This window comes from Oryctolagus cuniculus, chromosome 19 (genome assembly GCF_051225735.1).
Source record: "Oryctolagus cuniculus isolate XC-2025 breed Fujian yellow rabbit chromosome 19, ASM5122573v1, whole genome shotgun sequence".
NCBI classification, from domain to species: Eukaryota; Metazoa; Chordata; class Mammalia; order Lagomorpha; family Leporidae; genus Oryctolagus; species Oryctolagus cuniculus.
The window spans coordinates 65,501,809-65,519,670 of NC_142885.1; the positions used below are offsets into that span (position 1 = coordinate 65,501,809).

The window sequence follows — 17,862 nt, forward strand, 5'->3', positions numbered from 1 at the left end:
TTAGTGTAAGAGTCTTTTTTTTTTTTTTAAAGCATCCAAATGCTCTTTCAATGGTCATTTTAAAAAACAAGAGAATACAACTATGCCTTTGTTAAGGTTTGAACAGGATCCAGATTCCCTGAACTCCTGCAGGCCAGTCTTATGTTAATAGTTAATGGGTGGAGACTTGGTCTAATGATGGCTCCTGGGAGACAAACCTAGTGGGGAGGACTTCAGGTTACTGGGGGCTTTGCCTTAGAGGGAAGTCGTTGCAAGAGAGTTGGTTTCACAGGCAGGGCATTCTCTGTGTGTGCTCTCTGCTTCCCAGCTCACCGGTGGTCATTCTTCCTCCCCCAGGCTCTGCCATTGCCAGCTTCCTGCAGACATCAGATGATGGGGCCATCTGCTCTTGAACAGTGAACCTCCAAACCGTAAGTGAACCCTTCTTCCCTCCTAGGTTGCTCCTTGTAGATATTTTACTAAAGGGATAAAAAGTTAATGGAAATCCTTTGCAAGACTCTTGCCAATTAAGAGAGGCCTTCAAAAGCTTCATGCAAAATGTGCTGAGAACAGCTGTGCATGGATTTCAATTTTCTTTGCATCAAAATAAGCTTATCTTTTAATTCTACTTTTCCATGAACTTTTTGGAGTCCCAGTGCCTTATCATGTAAATCTGGACAACTGTATAACCTGTCTCTGTGTCAGTCAATATTCTGTAAAGTGGGACAACAGTGTTCTCCTCCATCATGAGATGTTTGCAAGGGTCAAATGAGCACCTGTTTGGAAAGCACATAGAAAAGTCATAAATGCTTTGTAAGCCTTAGCTGTCTTTATTGATTTCCCTTCCCTTAATCAGAGTGATAGTCATTACATTTTTATATTATTGTGTATCTACTGATTTTTAGACAAGGATTTATATTTATTTGGAAATTCTGGGAGGACCTCAGGGTTCTGAAATCCAGAAATAGGCACCAAAGACAAAATTATTTCTAGACTTTCTTTCAATTTGAGCAGTGCATGGAAAAATGTCTTTGTTCCCCAACTTCTGACATCACTTGGCCTCTCCAGTGGAAAGGAAATCAGCAGTTCAGAGTAAATGCCATTTTGCCCACTAGATACAAGCCCTTTTGAAGCAGGAATGTATAGGTGATCCACCTTTGGAACTGTTGACCCCGCACCTTCTTGCCCACTGTCTCAAGGAAAGCATCCAGTGTTAGGGGCGGTAGATGCTCATCCAGGGTGAGAAGGAGGGAGGAGGCCGGCGCCGAGGCTCACTAGGCTAATCTTCCACCTTGTGGCGCCAGCACACCAGGTTCTAGTCCCGGTCGGGGCACCGGATTCTGTCCCGCTTGCCCCTCTTCCAGGCCAGCTCTCTGCTGTGGCCTGGGGAAGGCAGTGGAGGATGGCCCAAGTGCTTGGGCCCTGCACCCCATGGGAGACCAGGAGAAGCACCTGGCTCCTGCCTTCGAATCAGCCCGGTGCGCCGGCCCCAGCGCACTGGCCATGGCGGCCACTGGAGGGTGAACCAATGGCAAAAGGAAGACCTTTCTCTCTCTCTCTCTCTCTCTCACTATCCACTCTGCCTGTCAAAAAAAAAAAAAAAAAAAAAAAAAAAAAAAAAAAAAGAGGGAGGAGAGAAAGGAAGAAGGAAGGAGCTCGATAGTCATTCAATACCTGCTGTGAAGCGGGGTTGCCTGGGAGCTTTCCAGATGGAAAAACTGCAAAAAGAGCTGGATGTGTAGACCAGGAGGTGAGAGAAGTGAGCAAGGCTGGAAATCCCCTGTGTAAAGGTAGAGTTGGGGGCTGGGGGCAAAGAGGGCTTCACACACTGCTCAGTGCAGGTGCATTGGCCTGCAGTCACGTTTCAAAGTTGTTTTTGGCTGCTTCATCCCGTTCTTATTTCCCTCCAAGCCCCAGCATCTCGGGGCTTGCGTGGCATGGCTTCTGTGGCATCCTCGCCAAGATGTTCCTCCCCAGTAGCCTGGTGTCCTCCCTTTTGGGCTGCTCCTGCCTGATACTTTCATGCAGAAAGTCTACAGAGTCCGGAGTTGGAGTCTGGGCTACTCACGCCCTGTGTCTGTGTGAACTGCCGGCAATCAGAGGAAGTGCTGGTTTGGCTCAGCGGCAGAGCCTCCCCATTGGGGTTTAATTCCTCGTTCTGGTGCTTATTAGGACTGTGACGTGGCCAGCTGCTATATCCTTTCTCTGCCTCATGTTTCTCCTCCAGAACATGGGGGCAGTCATAATCATATCACCTGCCTGTGGAGTTGTGGTGAAAAGGAAGGGAATGGGGCTCGTAGTGGTCACTACGTGATTCAGTTGGTTTGACCTGCAGACATAGAATCTTGAAAGTTATTCCTCTAGACAGAATGTGGTTGACTCCATTCTTTGTCCCTTTTCCTGGCCTTGTCCTGCTCCTCCCTGAGCCTCAGCTCATGTGACATCAGCGCTTGGAAATGCCCTTGACTTTCAGTGCCTGGCTCTGCTGCTCATCTTTAGAGCTTATGTCATGCTTGGGTTGGACACTTCAGTAGACAAAATGGTCTAACTCTACATTGTAAAGTCAGTTTGTTTATCTCTCCCACTAGCTTAAGGATTTAAGAACAGGTGCTATAAGCTCTACATTATTTTATCCCAAACATCTTGTCTCCTCCCACAAAGTGATCCTTTGTCTCTCCTCCCAGCATGCGGCTTGGGTTTGGTGGGCAAGCAGAAGTTTTGGGGAAAGACAGCAGTGGGCTCGTGTCCCACCTGTCCCCTCCCTATTTGTCAGCCATGAAGACCACCCATCCCCTGTGTTGCTCACTTACTTCCAGGGTTTAATGGGATGATTGCAGTGTCTCCTTTGACCCTCTGCACATTGTTTGAGAACACTCCTCTTCTGTTCCCCTGTCTCCAACTGTTCCTTCTTCCCTTAAGCCCTATGGACTGCAATATTAATCTTCTTGAAATGCAAATTTGATTGTTGTTTACTTCCTTGTCCCTCCCAGTAGACTGTAAATGTATTATCCATTTCCCTATGTCCACAGTCCCAGAACAATGGCTGAGGCAAAACAGGTGCTCAAATTACCTAATGTTTCCTTTATTCCCTTTTGTTTATATCCTTGACCCCTGAGAAAGAACAATCCACATGTTTATCAGGAGGGTTACAGATAAATGCATAGTGGCATATTCATAGAATGGAATCAAAGAGCTAGATCTGTCTCTATTAATATGGGTCAATCTAAAAAGTAGAATTTTGGGTGAAGAAAGTCTAGGAATGATGTACTTAGCATGATACAATTTATCTAAATTACACAGTCTACTCATGGCATGTTTTTATGATCAAAGCAAATAAAAGAGGGACCATCTGCACAGAAATTTATTTTCTAGAAGGATAGGTAGAAAGTTACCATTGAGAATGGTGGCATATATAATTTAGTTTTAGTTACAAAAAGTGGAGGAGAGGTAGAGAAAGAAGGGAGGGGAGGGAGAGATTAAGAGAAAGAGAGGGAGCTTGCACATACTAAAGAATGGAAAGAAACCCAAAACGAATTCTAGAAAAGACTGAGCTATTTATAGGAGAGAAGAAACCATGGCTCCGTTCATCTCCAGGCAAGATGTGAGAAGGACAAAACCTGCTAGCGACTAAAAGGTGAAATCAAACTGCACAGACCTGGTGGTCTGGCCTGATGGAGCTCAGGTCCAAGAGTGAGTGAGTCTGCACCAGTGGGCAGCTCCTTCCCATGGGTGCGGGGCTTCATGGTGGCAGGCCGCGGGAGGCTGGGATAGGGATGGAGGCTGAGTCTGTGGCGTCCCAGGTGCATGTCCGAGTAAGGATCAGGACGGTGGAGAGGGACGCTGAGGTGCAGCCTGTTTGGTGGTGTTAGCCGAAGGCTGGGGCAGAGCAGGAGAGCTGGGACACACCCCCAACAGGGCTGTAGCCTCTGGCACTGGAGAGCATGAGCCTGAGGCAAAGGAAGCCAGCATGGGGCTGAAGTACAAAGAGGGTTCTTCCAGGACTCCCCACGGTGGTGCCTGGTCAGCACAGTTTAGGGAAAGCTCTAGATTGAACCTGGTGCTCAGATACCAAACCCTGCTGCAAGGAAAGCCTTGATTCTACTTATTACTCCTTGAAGTCACAGGGACCGGAAAACAACCTAGACACGTTCAACTCTGATTCTGTTGACTCAGCCTCATTCCAGCAAACTAACAGAGGACGCAAGGGTTTCCCCAGGACAAATTCTGTCACCTTCAGTTTCCGCTGTTGTTACACACATACCCACTCAGGTATCTCCCATATATGTAAGATAGCATGGCATTCTCAAGAGTAACAATAGCCAGGAAGATCCACACGTGTCACAGATGTTTGAATTAGCAGAAAAATAACGACTAGAAATAGGTTGAGGCATCTAGAGGGAAAGGCTTATGACACAAGTGAATCTCTTAGAAATTCCAGCTCAGAAATAGAAACTACAAAAAAAAAAAAAAAAAAAACCCTAAACCAAATACAACTGAAAAATACACTAAAACACACTATCAAAAATATGAATAAAAAAGCCCATCATTTTGTGGACCTCCTCCCCTCCCCCAGACATTTCAAACTTATTATGCCTCTGTGGTATAATCATCACTCCTTTTGTTTGGTTAACTCAATTCATGATTTAGGGCTTGGGTTACGAATTGCCCTCTCTGGGTAGACGTAGTGGCACAGAGGGGTAAGGCCCCTGCCTAGGAGGCCTGCATCCCATATTAGAGCACTCATTCAGGGTGTGGCTGCTCCACACCTGACAGCTTCCTGTTAGTGCACCCTGGGAGGCAGCAGGTGAGACTCAAATGCTTGGTCCTCTGCTGTCCATGTGGGAGACCCAGATGGAGTGATGGAGTTCCAGGCTCCTGGCTTCAGCCTGGCCCAAACCTGGCTGTTGCAGGCATTTGAGGATGGAAGGAGATAAGGAAATGGAAGCTGTCTTTGCTTCTCTTTCCTTCTTTCAAGTAGATGAAAATAAATATTTAGGAAGATTGTCCATACCTTAAAGTATGTTCTGACGCTTGTAGAAAGATGAATTTGCATCATCTTTTTTTTTTTTGACAGGTAGAGTTAGACAGTGAGAGAGACAGAGAGAAAGGTCTTCCTTCTGTTGGTTCACCCCCAAAATGGCCGCTATGGCTGGCGCGCTGTGCCAATCCAAAGCCAAGAGCCAGGTGCTTCTTTCTGGTCTCCCATGTGGGTGCAGGGCCCAAGCACTTGGGCCATCCTCCACTGCACTCCCTGGCCACAACAGAGAGCTGGCCTGGAAGAGGAGCAACCAGGACAGAACCAGTGCCCCAGCTGGGACTAGAACCTGGAGTACCGGCACCGCAGGCAGAGGATTAACCTAGTGAGCCACGGCGCTGGCCTGCATCATCTTTTTGTAACAGAATTCCATAGTGTTTGCCATTTTTCATCACAAGTCTCATTTCACATGTTTTCCTAAGCTTATGTGAATATCCGTCATCCCAGGGATGGTAAGCTCTATGAGCGTGAGGAAGGTGCTTATCCGTTCGGCCAGTGAACCTCAAGAGCCCAGTAACGTGCCTGATATGCAGGGGTTCTTCCATAAAAACATTTACTCAAGGCATCCCAGTGCATGAATGTGTGCCAAAGCAGCTCAGCAAAAAAGGGCTGATTGTGCTGTTTGCCTCAATTAGCCCAAAATTTACCGAAATACCTTCCTATGATTCCCAGCCCTTCTTCCTTGGGACTGAGTTGATGACAGGGCAAACTCGTGACTCGTTCTTGCCCATACATCTGTCTGGCAGCACCAGTATTATGAAGGGAAAAGAGGAATTGCATTTATTTTATGTTATCTCAGTAATTTTTCATCACAGGTCTTAGGAGTTATTAAATTCATCTCATTTAAATTCATGAAATTGGGGCTCAAAGAGATCCCACCGCTTAGTTACAAAAGCGTACATAGCGAAGTGTGGCAAAGCTGGCATCAGAACTTGGCCACCTCCGTTGCAGAGCCCACACTCTTTTCCACAATGTTCCGTGGTGTTCCTGATCCGCATGAGCGAGGAACCTCGTGCTGTCCTCTCCTACCTGTGCAGGAGAAGTGGCAAGAGCAGCCATCCTTTCCCGGGAGCCCCTGGTCCTCTGGAAGTAGCCCACAGGGCTCCTCCTCTATACCGGAGTAGGTGCACAGTGGCTCTGGTTCCCACTCAACCAGCAGGAAATCGTGACCCCACTGCTAGGAAAACGAAACAGCTTGAGTTACATGAGATCCACGGTGACACTGCCATGCTTGCTTCATGGTGAGATTGGTGTGCGTGCAGCTGAATCCCACGGGACCCTGCTGCGTTTCCCTCTGAAAACGGGGAGCTTTAATTGGGAAGCTTAACGAACACGCAAGCTTCAGTTAGCAGCCCGTGGAATCACCAGGAGCCTCAGCCGTGGGACTGGGTGGATGCAAGGTCCTGGTGCTTAGAAGTATGCCCAGCTCCGTCCATCACGACTCATCGCTGCCGTGGTCCAGCTGGGCTCTGGCTGTCAAGGAGCCAGGTGTCTTCCCACTGACTCTGGTCTCTCTGGGAAACTTCTTTGACTTGAAATCCCTACTTCCTGCCTGACCAGTCATTGGACACCTTGCTCAGTGTTTCATCTAGAGGGATTTGGAACAGTGAGTAGGAAACGTTGAGTGACAGTAACTTCCATCAAGTGAAAGCTATCTCCTTCGCTCTCTTTGATTGCTTCAGACATCAAAAAGGAGATCTTGGTCTGTTCTATCTTTAATAACTTTCTAACATGTTCTAATATTTTTACCAAAAAGGTACCACTTCTCAGATGGGAGGATTTAGGCACACAACGTCTACAGCAAGAATTCTATAGTGGCATCCTCATCTTCTACTCTTCACTCCTGTTTATCATGGGTGCTGCTCACTCTCCATGTATGGTAATGATGTAAGATATCATTTTATAGTACATTTATTTATACTCAGTAAGGAAGTCTAACTTAAATGGACAGAAGCAAGCACAGGTTTTCTGTGGTTACACTTTAGGCTGTACAATAGTGACCAGGATTTGGGAAGCCCAGTTCTAGAGGCCAGCTCGATTTCTCTACTTCCTCTTGCAGTCAGCTGAGAGTCTGATACAAAGAGGATAATTGTATTCCACAGGGCTTCTCCTCTCAAAATTTTTTTCATGTCCTAAATTATTATTTTTAAAAGATTTATTTATTAGAAACAGAGAAAGAGAATGAATGAATATGTATCTTTCGTCATTTGGTTCGCTCCCCAAATAGCTACAACAACCAGGCCTGGGCCAGGCTGAAACCAGGAGCCAGGAACTCCATCGAGGTCTCCCACATGGATGACAGAGGCCCAAGTACTTGGACCATCATCGGCTGCTTTCCCAGGTGCATTAGCAGGCAGCTGCATTTGAAACGGAGCAGCCAAGACTCAAACTGGTGTTCCACCATGGGGTGTCAGCATTGCAAGTGGTGGCCCAACCCGTTGCGCCACAATGCCAGCCCTCCCTTACAGTTTTTCGGGCTGAGCTTCCGGTATTATTCTCACTTGCCTACCTTCTACTGAGCAATTGCAGTTTTTCTACTTTGTCTTCCAGAATAGCTTGCAGAACTGCATCTACAATGCAGACTTCTGTGGGACCCTGCAGACAAAATACCTCGTCCTTCTCACTTCATTCATTTCTGTTACATTCAGGTCTTTTATTTTGCTTTCTTTGTTTGTATTGACATTGTAACAAGACTTGGTGTCTACAAGAAATCCAATTTTCCCTTCCCCACATTGTGATTTCCTGTGTATCTATGAACTTCGAGATCATTTATGTTCAACATAGAGCGGCATACCAGCACACCTTCAAAATCAGATTACCAGAGTCAAGCTCTGATAAGATGCCTGCCTGCCTGCCTGGATCCCATAATTGGTGCCCTATGGGGGAGTTATACCATGTAGTATTTAGGTACCAGGATGTATGGGGGTCTTTATTGCAAAAAATCCACCCGCACTGTCAAATAGAATGAAGACAGTAATCAAAGAAATTTCATATACACTTGACACCAGAAACCATTCCTGAACGTGGTGATGTCAACAGAAACAAGATGTAAGATGACTAGACATGTCTGTAGTAGAGAAGCACAAAGGAACGTGGGTGGTATAGTCATAGCTATTTGGATGACCTGGAGACCTGAGGAAGACTAAGCTGAAAATGGAAGGTTATCATTTGAGTAATTCATGACATCAGTAAATATCATAACACCATTATTCTTATCCACAGAGACACATTGACACCGCACTTTGAATAAGGAGTTTGAGGTGTGTGGATGTAGTGACGTCATATCCATCAAGACCTTCCTTGCTTGCTTGAACTGACTTAGGCAGAGATGAGGAATTATGGGAAGCAGTTAAGGACATGGATATACCCAGGCCCTGAGTGCCTGCAGCCTGCACCTGGAGAGGCATGGTTGGCTGAGCTTTGATGCTCCATCACCTTAGGATGCCTGCTCTGCCTCCTGTGTTTCTCTCTCTGTGAGAATATGTTTCATCTTACTCTAGAAGCTAAATGCAGCTTCCCAGCCACTCAGTTCCAGTTGACCCCCTGTTTGGGATATCAAGGACTGGAGACCTTCCTGACTTTTATGGGGTGGATTGAGTGCTGCAGAGGCGGTGGTGGGGTGGTTAGCCAGGTCATTTCATACACCTGTGACAACAGAAGCCCACCCTGAGGATGGGAGGAAGTCCTCAGAAAAGAGTGATGTTGGATGGTTTTACACCCAGAAGTCATACACAATAGAAGAACACAAAGAAATACAGACAAAGAGCTCCGAGATTGTCTTTTTAAAAGTCTCCTCAGGACAGAAAGCGGGATATAGAGGCTGGTGAGTGGTGTAGCAGGTTAAGCTGCTGCTTGCAATGCCAGCATCCCATATGAGCGCCAGTTCAAATCCAGCTTCCTGCCTATGTGCCTGGAAAAGCAATGGAAGATGGTCCAAGTGTTTGTGACCCTGCCACCCACATGGAAAGCTTGGAAGGAGTTCCAGGATCCTGAATTTCACCTGCCAAGCCCCGGCTCGAATTTCACCTGCTCTTGTGGCCATTTGGGGAGTGAACTAGTGAATTAAAGATCTCTGTCTCTCAGTCTCTGTCTCTTCATCTTTCTCTGTAATTCTACCTATCAATAAGTAAGTCTTTCTGCTAAAGAACTGGGGATATGGTCATAGAGAAAGGTTTCACTGAGACTAGACACCTTATTTCTACTCAGCTATGACCCAGTGTCAGGAAATTTATTTGTTTTCTGAGATACTGATTTTTATATTCGAACTGTAGCCAGTCATACAACTTCTCCTGTACTGCAATCCTCTCTTCGCTCAATCCTGAAATATATTATTTTACCACTCCAAATATGTCAGGGATTTTATTGCATTTGCATTTCAAACCTGATAAAATCATTTTCTGGGTGACATTTTTCCTTGAAGGCAACTTCAAATTGAATATTTTTTTCCCTTGTTATCTCTCTCTCCCTTTCCAGGCCAACTTCACTTTCAGATTGCAAATCACTCGATATCAAGGAGAGACGATGATCCAATGTTGCCATCCTGCTTCCCCTGGTGTGCAGAGAGGCTCAGCTTTGCACTGCCAGCTCGGGACTATCCTAACAGAAAATCTTTCTCAAGCATCTGAAAATATCTCTATTGCTGGCATCTCAAAAGTGGATGGTTGCTTTTTTTTTTGCCAGATGCTACCGGTGAATGCTTCCCATTATGCCCCAAAGGAGGGTGAGGCTGGGATACACGTTCACGCTTGCATTTCAGGGCTACGTCATTCACCTCTGACCCTCACTCTTGATTTCCTTTAAACATTTGTTCCAGAAGGAGACAAGCCTGGAGTCGGAAGTTTCCAGATGTGAAATCATTTTGTTTGTGACAGTGGCTGAGCCTTGGTTCCTTCATTTACCTTATTCCTATGGTAACTGAGAAGAATAAATTAAGTAGTACTTCCTGCGGTGCCCCACATGAATGCAAGCTATTACACATTCTTCTGGGTCTTTCTCATATCATGTTTCACCCCAAAGAGTACTTAGGAAGATCTCTAAACAGGTTCATGGAAAATGTGTATGATGAAAAACCTGTGCATAGGTTTCAAGATTTTTTGTACTAAAATAAACATACCTACCTACCTACCTGCTTACCTAGATCCTAGAGGCAGAGAGACATGCAGAGGGAGGAAAATCTAAAGAGAATGCTCCCATCTATGGATTCAGTCTTCAAATCCCTACAGTGGCTCAGAGACCAAAACTGGGAGCTGGGAACACAGTTCATGTCTCTTATGTGGGTGGTAGGGACCCAATTGCTTGAGCCATCATCTGTTGCCTCCCTGGGTCTTCATTAGCAGGGAACTGGAGTTAGGAGTTGGATCCAAGGATTGAATCCAGGCTTTGGGATTTGTGGTTATAATCTCTTGGCCAACACCCACCCCTAAATTTATCTTTTAATTTCAGTTTATCACAAACTTTCTGAAATACTCTCATGTACAATGGGTGAGTCCCTAGCTCAATAAGGGAGAAAGAGACCTAGTATGAGGATGGCTGGCCCCAGCATGGAAATCCTTGAAACCCAGGAACACAGAGCACATGACGTAACTTCTTGGAGTTTCAAGGATCCCATCTGTGAAATGGGACAAATAACCTGCAGCCTGATGGCTGTTTGTTAGGAGATAATCAGATACGCTGCTCCAACAGCTTTGCTCTTGTTATAGTAGTGTGCTTGCCTTTGGTAAACAGAATTTCTTCCGTGTACCCGATGCCATATTGAGGATTGTTATGTGGCTGGTCATACTGAATCCTTACTACAAACTTCTATAGTACATATTCCTTCCAGTTTCACACACAGAGAACCTGAGGCACCTCCTTGAGGAGCTGAAGCAGCGTTCAGCTCCCATTGTCCTTGCTATCGTTTTTACCGTATTTACTCTGCCAGAAGTGCGGGTCTTTTAAAACCTAAAATTAAATGGGAAAACAAAAGGAAATTATTATGAAAAAGAGGGAAGAAATTTAACACCCTGAGAACAATTTTATTGGTACTTCCTCAAAATACTAATTGAAAACTTGTTTAAATATCCTGGACTGTCATCCAGATGGTGAAACATACAATTAAAATAATTATCCTAAATCTGGCAATCTAGAATTATCATTTATTATTATTAATATAGTACCTATTCAGACAGAATTAACTTTTAACATCATATTCCTTCTGTAATATTTAACACACCCCACAGGCATGATGATTATCTATCTTTTATAAAAAGTCATCTTGTAACTCTTTTCATTTGCATTTGTCTGACGACAGTACTTCCCTAGGCATTGAATGACTCAGCAATCCTGCACGGTGATAGGTCTATTCCCATTCTACAGATGGGCACACGAATGCAGACACAGCTATGCCAAGTATCTACCAAAGGCTGGATTAGAGAGTAGGTTTCTTTTTTTAACTTTTATTTATTTATTTTAAAGATTAATTTTTTTTAAACTTTTATTTAGTAAATATAAATTTCCAAAGTGCAGTTTATGCATTACAATGGCTTTTTCCCCTTTATAACTTCCCTCCTACCTGCATCCCCTCCCCATCTCCTGCTCCTATCCCATTCACATCAAGATTGATTTTCAAGTATCTTTATATACAGAAGATTAATTTAGTATATATTAAGTAAAGATTTCAACAGTTTGCACTCACACAGAAACACAAAGTGTAAAGTACTGTTTGATTACTAGTTATACCATTGATTCACATAGTACAACACATTAAGGACAGAGATCTTACATGGGGAGAAAGTGCACAGTGACTCCTGTTGTTGATTTAATAATTGACACTCTTGTTTATGGTGCCAGTAATCACCTGAGGCTCTAGTCATGAGTTGCCAAGGCTATGGAAGCCTTTTGAGTTCGCCAACTCCGACCTTATTTAGACAAGGTCATAGTCAAAGTGGAAGTTGTCTCCTCCCTTTAGAGAAAGGTACCTCTTTCTTTGATGGCCCATTCTTTCTGCTGGGATCTCACAGAGATCTTTCATTTAGTTGTTGTGGTGTTTTTTTTTTTTTTTTTTTTTTTTTTTTGCCAGAGTGTCTTGGCTTTCCATGCCTGTGATACTCTCATGGGCTTTTCAGCCAGATCCAAATGCCTCCAGGGCTGATTCTGAGGCCAGAGTGCTGCTTAAGACATCTGCCATTCTATGGGTCTGCTGTGTATTCCACTTCTCATGTTGGATCGTTCTCTCCCTTTTTTATTCTATCAGTTAGTATTAGCAGAAACTAATCTTGTTTATGTGATCCCTTTGACTCTTAATCCTATTATTATGATCAATTATGAACTGAAACTGAAACTAGTCAAACTGAAACTTTGACTAGTGAGATGGCATTAGTACATGTCACCTTCATGGGATTGAATTGGAGTCCCCAGGCATGTATCTAACTCTACTGTTTGGGGCAAGTCCGATTGAGCATGTGCCAAACTGTACATCTTCTCCCTCTCTTATTCCCACTCATATATTTAACAGGAATCACTTTTCAGTTAAATTTAAACACCTAAGAATAATTGTGTGTTAATTAAAGAGTTCAACCAGTAGTATTAAGTAGAACAAACAAACAAAAATATTAAATGGGATTAAAGTAGTAAGTTGTTCCTCAACAGTCAGGACAAGGGCTGATCAAGTCATTGTTTCTCACAGTGTCCATTTCACTTCAACAGGTTTCCTTTTTGGTGCTCGGTTAGTTGTCACCGATCAGGGAGAACATATGATATTTGTCCCTTTGGGACTGGCTTAATTCACTCAGCATGATGTTTTCCATCCATTTTGTTGTTTTCCTCCATTTCGTTGCAAATGACCAGATTGCATCTTTTTTTTTACTGCTATATAGTATTCTATAGAGTATATATCCCATAATTTCTTTATCCAGTCTACTGTTGATGGGCATTTAGGTTGATTCCAGGTCTTAGCTATTGTGAATTGAGCTGCAATAAACATTGAGGTGCAGACAGCTCTTTTATTTGCCAACTGTGGGGAGCAACTGGGAGCAACTCGGACTAGACTAAGTTACTGGAATTAAGACTTATTCTATGCATCTGCTTTCCCACAATATGGCGCGGAGAAGGGAAACAGCTTCTACACAGCTGCCTCCAGTTCAACCAATAAACTGTGGGACCTGCTCCTGATTGGGGGAGAGCAGCGTACTCGGTGTGTGGGTAGCAGAGTTGGGATTGGTGGAAGAGGACTATAAAGGAGGAGAGAGACGGCATGCACCAGGAACATCTAAGGGGAACATCTACCTGAAGGAACACCTGTGCAGCCCCCGAGAGAGCCGGCCGGCGGTGTGCCGCTCCCCTGCGGAAGTGGGGAAAGTGGCCAGGGGGAACCGCCCTTCCACGGAGGTGGAAGGGACAGTAGCCAACCCGGGAAGAACCAGCAGCAAACCCAGGGAGGGCCGAGCAGACAAAAGAACAGCGCAGGGTCCTGTGTCGTTCCTCCACGAAGAGGGGGAGCGACATAATGGTGCCGTGACTCGGATAGGAAACCTAGGAGGGAAGAAACGGGAAGAAGTTGGAAAATACCGGAGAGAGAGACTAGCAAAGAGCCTAGGGAAAAGTCGGGCAGAAAAGGTGCCGGAAGAAGCTATTGAAAGCCTAGGCATAGACTCGGATACGGACTGTGGGAAAGAAGTTAGGATTTAAAGTGAAAGCAAGAAGAAACTTAGACTTAGATATGGACTGCAGGTTGAAAGTGAAAGTGAAACCTATAAGAAACTTAGACTTGGATACGGACTGTGGGGAGAGGCCAGGAGAAATGAGGGAGGAATATTGTTGGAAGAAAACTTAGGGAAACATACCGGGTAGAAAAATATGTTAGGGAGGATGAAGCCGCGAGTGCAGGCCGAGGCGGAGACGTAAGCCAGCTTGGAATTTTTCAAGTCACCCCGGGGAGCAAGAGGCGAAGATCTGGAACCAGAGGCAGAGACGTGGGCCACCAGGTTGGAATTCGCCAGGTTAGTCCGGGGAACTTGGATTGAATGCTAGTGGCGGAGACGTAAGCTACGCTGTGTGACTCGCGGAAGCCGCCGCGTGCAGAGAGAGCACAGGGCGTGAATAGATAGGGAATGCTGGGCTGGCGCGAGGCTGTGGTGCGGGCGCAAAGGGCGTGGAGACCGCGGAGTGTGCGCGTGAAGCCGAGCTGCGCAGAGCCGGGAGCCCGCCGCAGTGCGGGCGCCGGGAAGAAGCCGCGCAGATGAGAGAAGCTGGCTGAAGCGGCTCAGAGCCGGGAAGCCGCCGAGAAGCAGCCTCGGGGCGGGCGCCGGGATGCCGCAGGGGTAAGAGAAACAGAAGTCTAGAAGTGAAATGAGAGAAATAGGAATGCTGGAAGATAGAAGTAAAATGGGAGAAATAGGAATGCCCGGAGATAGAGAAATAGAGAAATAGAAAGGCCTCCCCACAACATGGCAATGAGAGAGCTTGGATTCGGTCTGCCTGATTAGTGAGGCGATGAGCACCTGCGGGCGGCTAGCAGCTTATGCACCGCAGGTCACTGAAGACAGGCACGTTATCAACACCAATAAGTCTCCCCACAATACGGCAATGAGAAGGTTTGGATTCGGTTTGCCTGATTGCTAGGGCTTGTAAGCACCTGCAGGCAGAGCAGAGCATGTGCTGCAGGGCACCGAACACAGGCACGCATCAGCGCCTAAAAACCTCCTCACAACATGGCGAAGAGAGGACCCGGATTCGGTTTGCCTGATTGATAGGACTTGTAAGAACCTGTGGGCAACTCTAGCAAGCAGAGCAGAGTGTGTGCCGCGGGGCACCGAAGACAGGCGCGTATCAACGCCAAAAATAAAAAGAAAGGGGGATCTGTGGGGAGCAACTGGGAGCAACTCGGACTAGACTAAGTTACTGGAATTAAGACTTATTCTATGCATCTGCTTTCCCACAATATGGCGCTGAGAAGGGAAACAGCTTCTACACAGCTGCCTCCAGTTCAACCAATAAACTGTGGGACCTGCTCCTGATTGGAGGAGAGCAGCGTACTCGGCGTGTGGGTAGCAGAGTTGGGATTGGTGGAAGAGGACTATAAAGGAGGAGAGAGACGGCATGCACCAGGAACATCTAAGGGGAACATCTACCTGAAGGAACACCTGTGCAGCCCCTGAGAGAGCCGGCCGGCGGTGTGCCGCTCCCCTGCGGAAGTGGGGAAAGTGGCCAGGGGGAACCGCCCTTCCACGGAGGTGGAAGGGACAGTAGCCAACCCGGGAAGAACCAGCAGCAAACCCGGGGAGGGCCGAGCAGACGAAAGAACAGCGCAGGGTCCTGTGTCGTTCCTCCACGAAGAGGGGGAGCGACAGCCAACTTAATTTCCTTTGGGTAAATTCCAAGGAGTGGGATGGCTGGGTTGTATGGTAGGGTTATATTCAGGTTTCTGAGGAATCTCCAAACTGACTTCCATAGTGGCTTGACCAGTTTGCATTCCCACCAACAGTGGGTTAGTGTCCTTTTTCCCCACATCCTTGCCAGCATCTGTTGTCATGTGTTGTGTCATTACATGTATATATTGTGTAGTGTTCAATCAGTAAATGTATTTATCCTTTAAAAAATTTAACACCTAACCATGAATAATGACAAGTGACAGAAGAAAATTCTTAAAGCAAACACATGAACACATCCAATGATAGGCAAACAGGTAAATGAAGTGTGGCATATTCACACCATGCCCTAATTGCACAAGGCAAATGAACAATATTTACACACATCATAGATAAATCTCAAAAAGTTCTTGATCAAAAGTCAAGGCAACAGCAAATAGTAAAATAACATGTATAGTAGGATTTCATTATTGGATGCAAGAACTTGAAAGTAAATTATATCGAATGAGCACTACCTGGTAACAATGTAAAGAAAAACTAGAACTGTACCTATGGCATGCATAAAATCTGTTCTATTTATATGAATTTAAAAATTAAAGAAAATTAGAAATGATAATCACAAGATTTGGGATGTTGTCTTTAGATATAGTGCAGGAGGATGCATTAAATAAAGGATATACAGGGGCCGGCGCTGTGGCGCAGTGTATTAATACCCTGGCCTGAAGCGCCAGCATCCCATATGGGCGCCGGTTCTAGTCCCGGCTGCTCCTCTTCCTACCAAGCTCTCTGCCATGGCCTGGGAAAGCAGTAGAAGATGGCCCAAGTCCTTGGGCCCCTGCACCCGCATGGGAGACCTGGAAGAAGCTCCTGGCTCCTGGTTTTGGATTGGCGCAGCTCTGGCCTATGTGGCCATCTAGGGAGTGAACCAGTGGATGGAAGACCTCTCTTTCTATCTCTGCCTCTCTGTGTAACTCTTTCAAATAAATAAAATAAATCTTTTTTTAAAAAAAGATAGGATATACATGGAAGGTTTTAGAATTACCAGTGCTGTTCTTTCTCTTTTGTTGACTGACATATTATTATACTTGTTTTACTGTTTTATAATTTGTCCCTCAATAATACATACTCTTTTTAAAAAATGTTTATTTATTTATTTGAAAAGCAGAGTTATAGACAGGCAGAGGCAGAGGCAGAGAGAGAGAGAGAGAGAGAGAGAGAGAGAGATAAGTCTTCTATCTACTGGTTCCCTACCCAGATGGCCTCAATGTCTGGAGTTGGGCCAATCTGAAGCCAGGAGCCTCTTCTGGGTCGCCCACATGGATGCAGAGGCCCAAGCACTTGGGCCATCTTCTACTGCTTTCCCAAGCCATTAGCAGTGAAGAGATCAGAAGTGGAGCAGCCAGGACTCGAACTGGCGTCCATATGGAATGCTAGCACTGTAGGCGGCAGCTTTACCTGCTATGCCACAGCACCAACCCCAAAATACATATTCTATTCGCAAAATTTTATATAATTCTTGAGTAGTGGAGTGGCTAAGTTAGATAAGTCTGTTGTTTCTCATAGTATTAACTTTCCTATCAATTTCATGATTGCTAAATATTGGAACTTTGAAATCAACTCAATTTCTCTATTCTGGTTTCTGAGCCCACAAGTTCTTTAATCAATGGACAACCAGACCACTTCCCTTGATATTTAGATGTATTCTATTTAGATTTAAATCTGTTTGAATCGGGACATATTATAGATGAATTGAAATCCCTTGAAAGGCATGCTGATAATAAAAATGAGCAATGAATGCTCTCTTTTGAACGAAGTGGCATTCATGCCCTTTGGTAATGAAGTAGACTTTTCCCACTCAACTGATTTAAGCTGGATGATTGAATAATCTTGCAGTCACAATGCCTGTTGCCCCATAAAAATGGATACCCTTCCTATCATAGTGGTCAATAGGGACATGGTTCTGTCCCCCGGTGTGTTTGATTTGTTACCTTGAAGAACTGAGGTCTTTTGTGGTTTCTACATCTTCTGATGGTGAAATGCTATGATGCTTGAGATGGGGTTGGTGTGATCTATTTTATTAGTGACAGAAAAATCTCTTTATTGACTTCTTGGGTTGGTCTTTCTGAGGGTTGCCTCCAGGATGGTTCTATGATCTTAAAATATTATAAAGAAACCAACAAGAAATATTAATACTTCCTGCAAAATATGAAGTCTAGGGGCAAACCTTAGATCTTGGCTGATTGATAAGTTTCAGCAAGTCTCCATCTGTGGTGGAGGGGATTTGGACTTCTATGGAGTTTGTGTTATATGTAGTGTGCTACAAAAGTAAGCATCATTATCAGACGTCTTCACTGTTTTAATGAGCTTTCCCTTCTGACATGCTGTACCCCCAGGCTCAGTGCTGTGATTTCCTGGGCTACACACCAAAATCGCTGGCAGAGCTTAAAAGAATTTTGCCTCCTCCCCATCCCAGATCCAGTGCACTGGGTTTGTGAATGTGAGTTC

At 45.2% G+C, this 17,862-nt stretch overlaps 1 long non-coding RNA gene across 7 annotated transcripts in view; it reads left to right on the top strand.

Moving 5' to 3' along the window:
- The window catches only part of LOC149120635 (uncharacterized), a 75,758-nt gene that overhangs the window by 10,851 nt on the left and 47,045 nt on the right, over positions 1–17,862 (top strand). For all 7 annotated transcript variants that reach the window (XR_016225940.1, XR_016225941.1, XR_016225939.1 and 4 more), the window contains exon 3: positions 337–410. This is a non-coding gene — a long non-coding RNA (uncharacterized LOC149120635). The remainder of the gene's footprint in view (positions 1–336; positions 411–17,862) is intronic.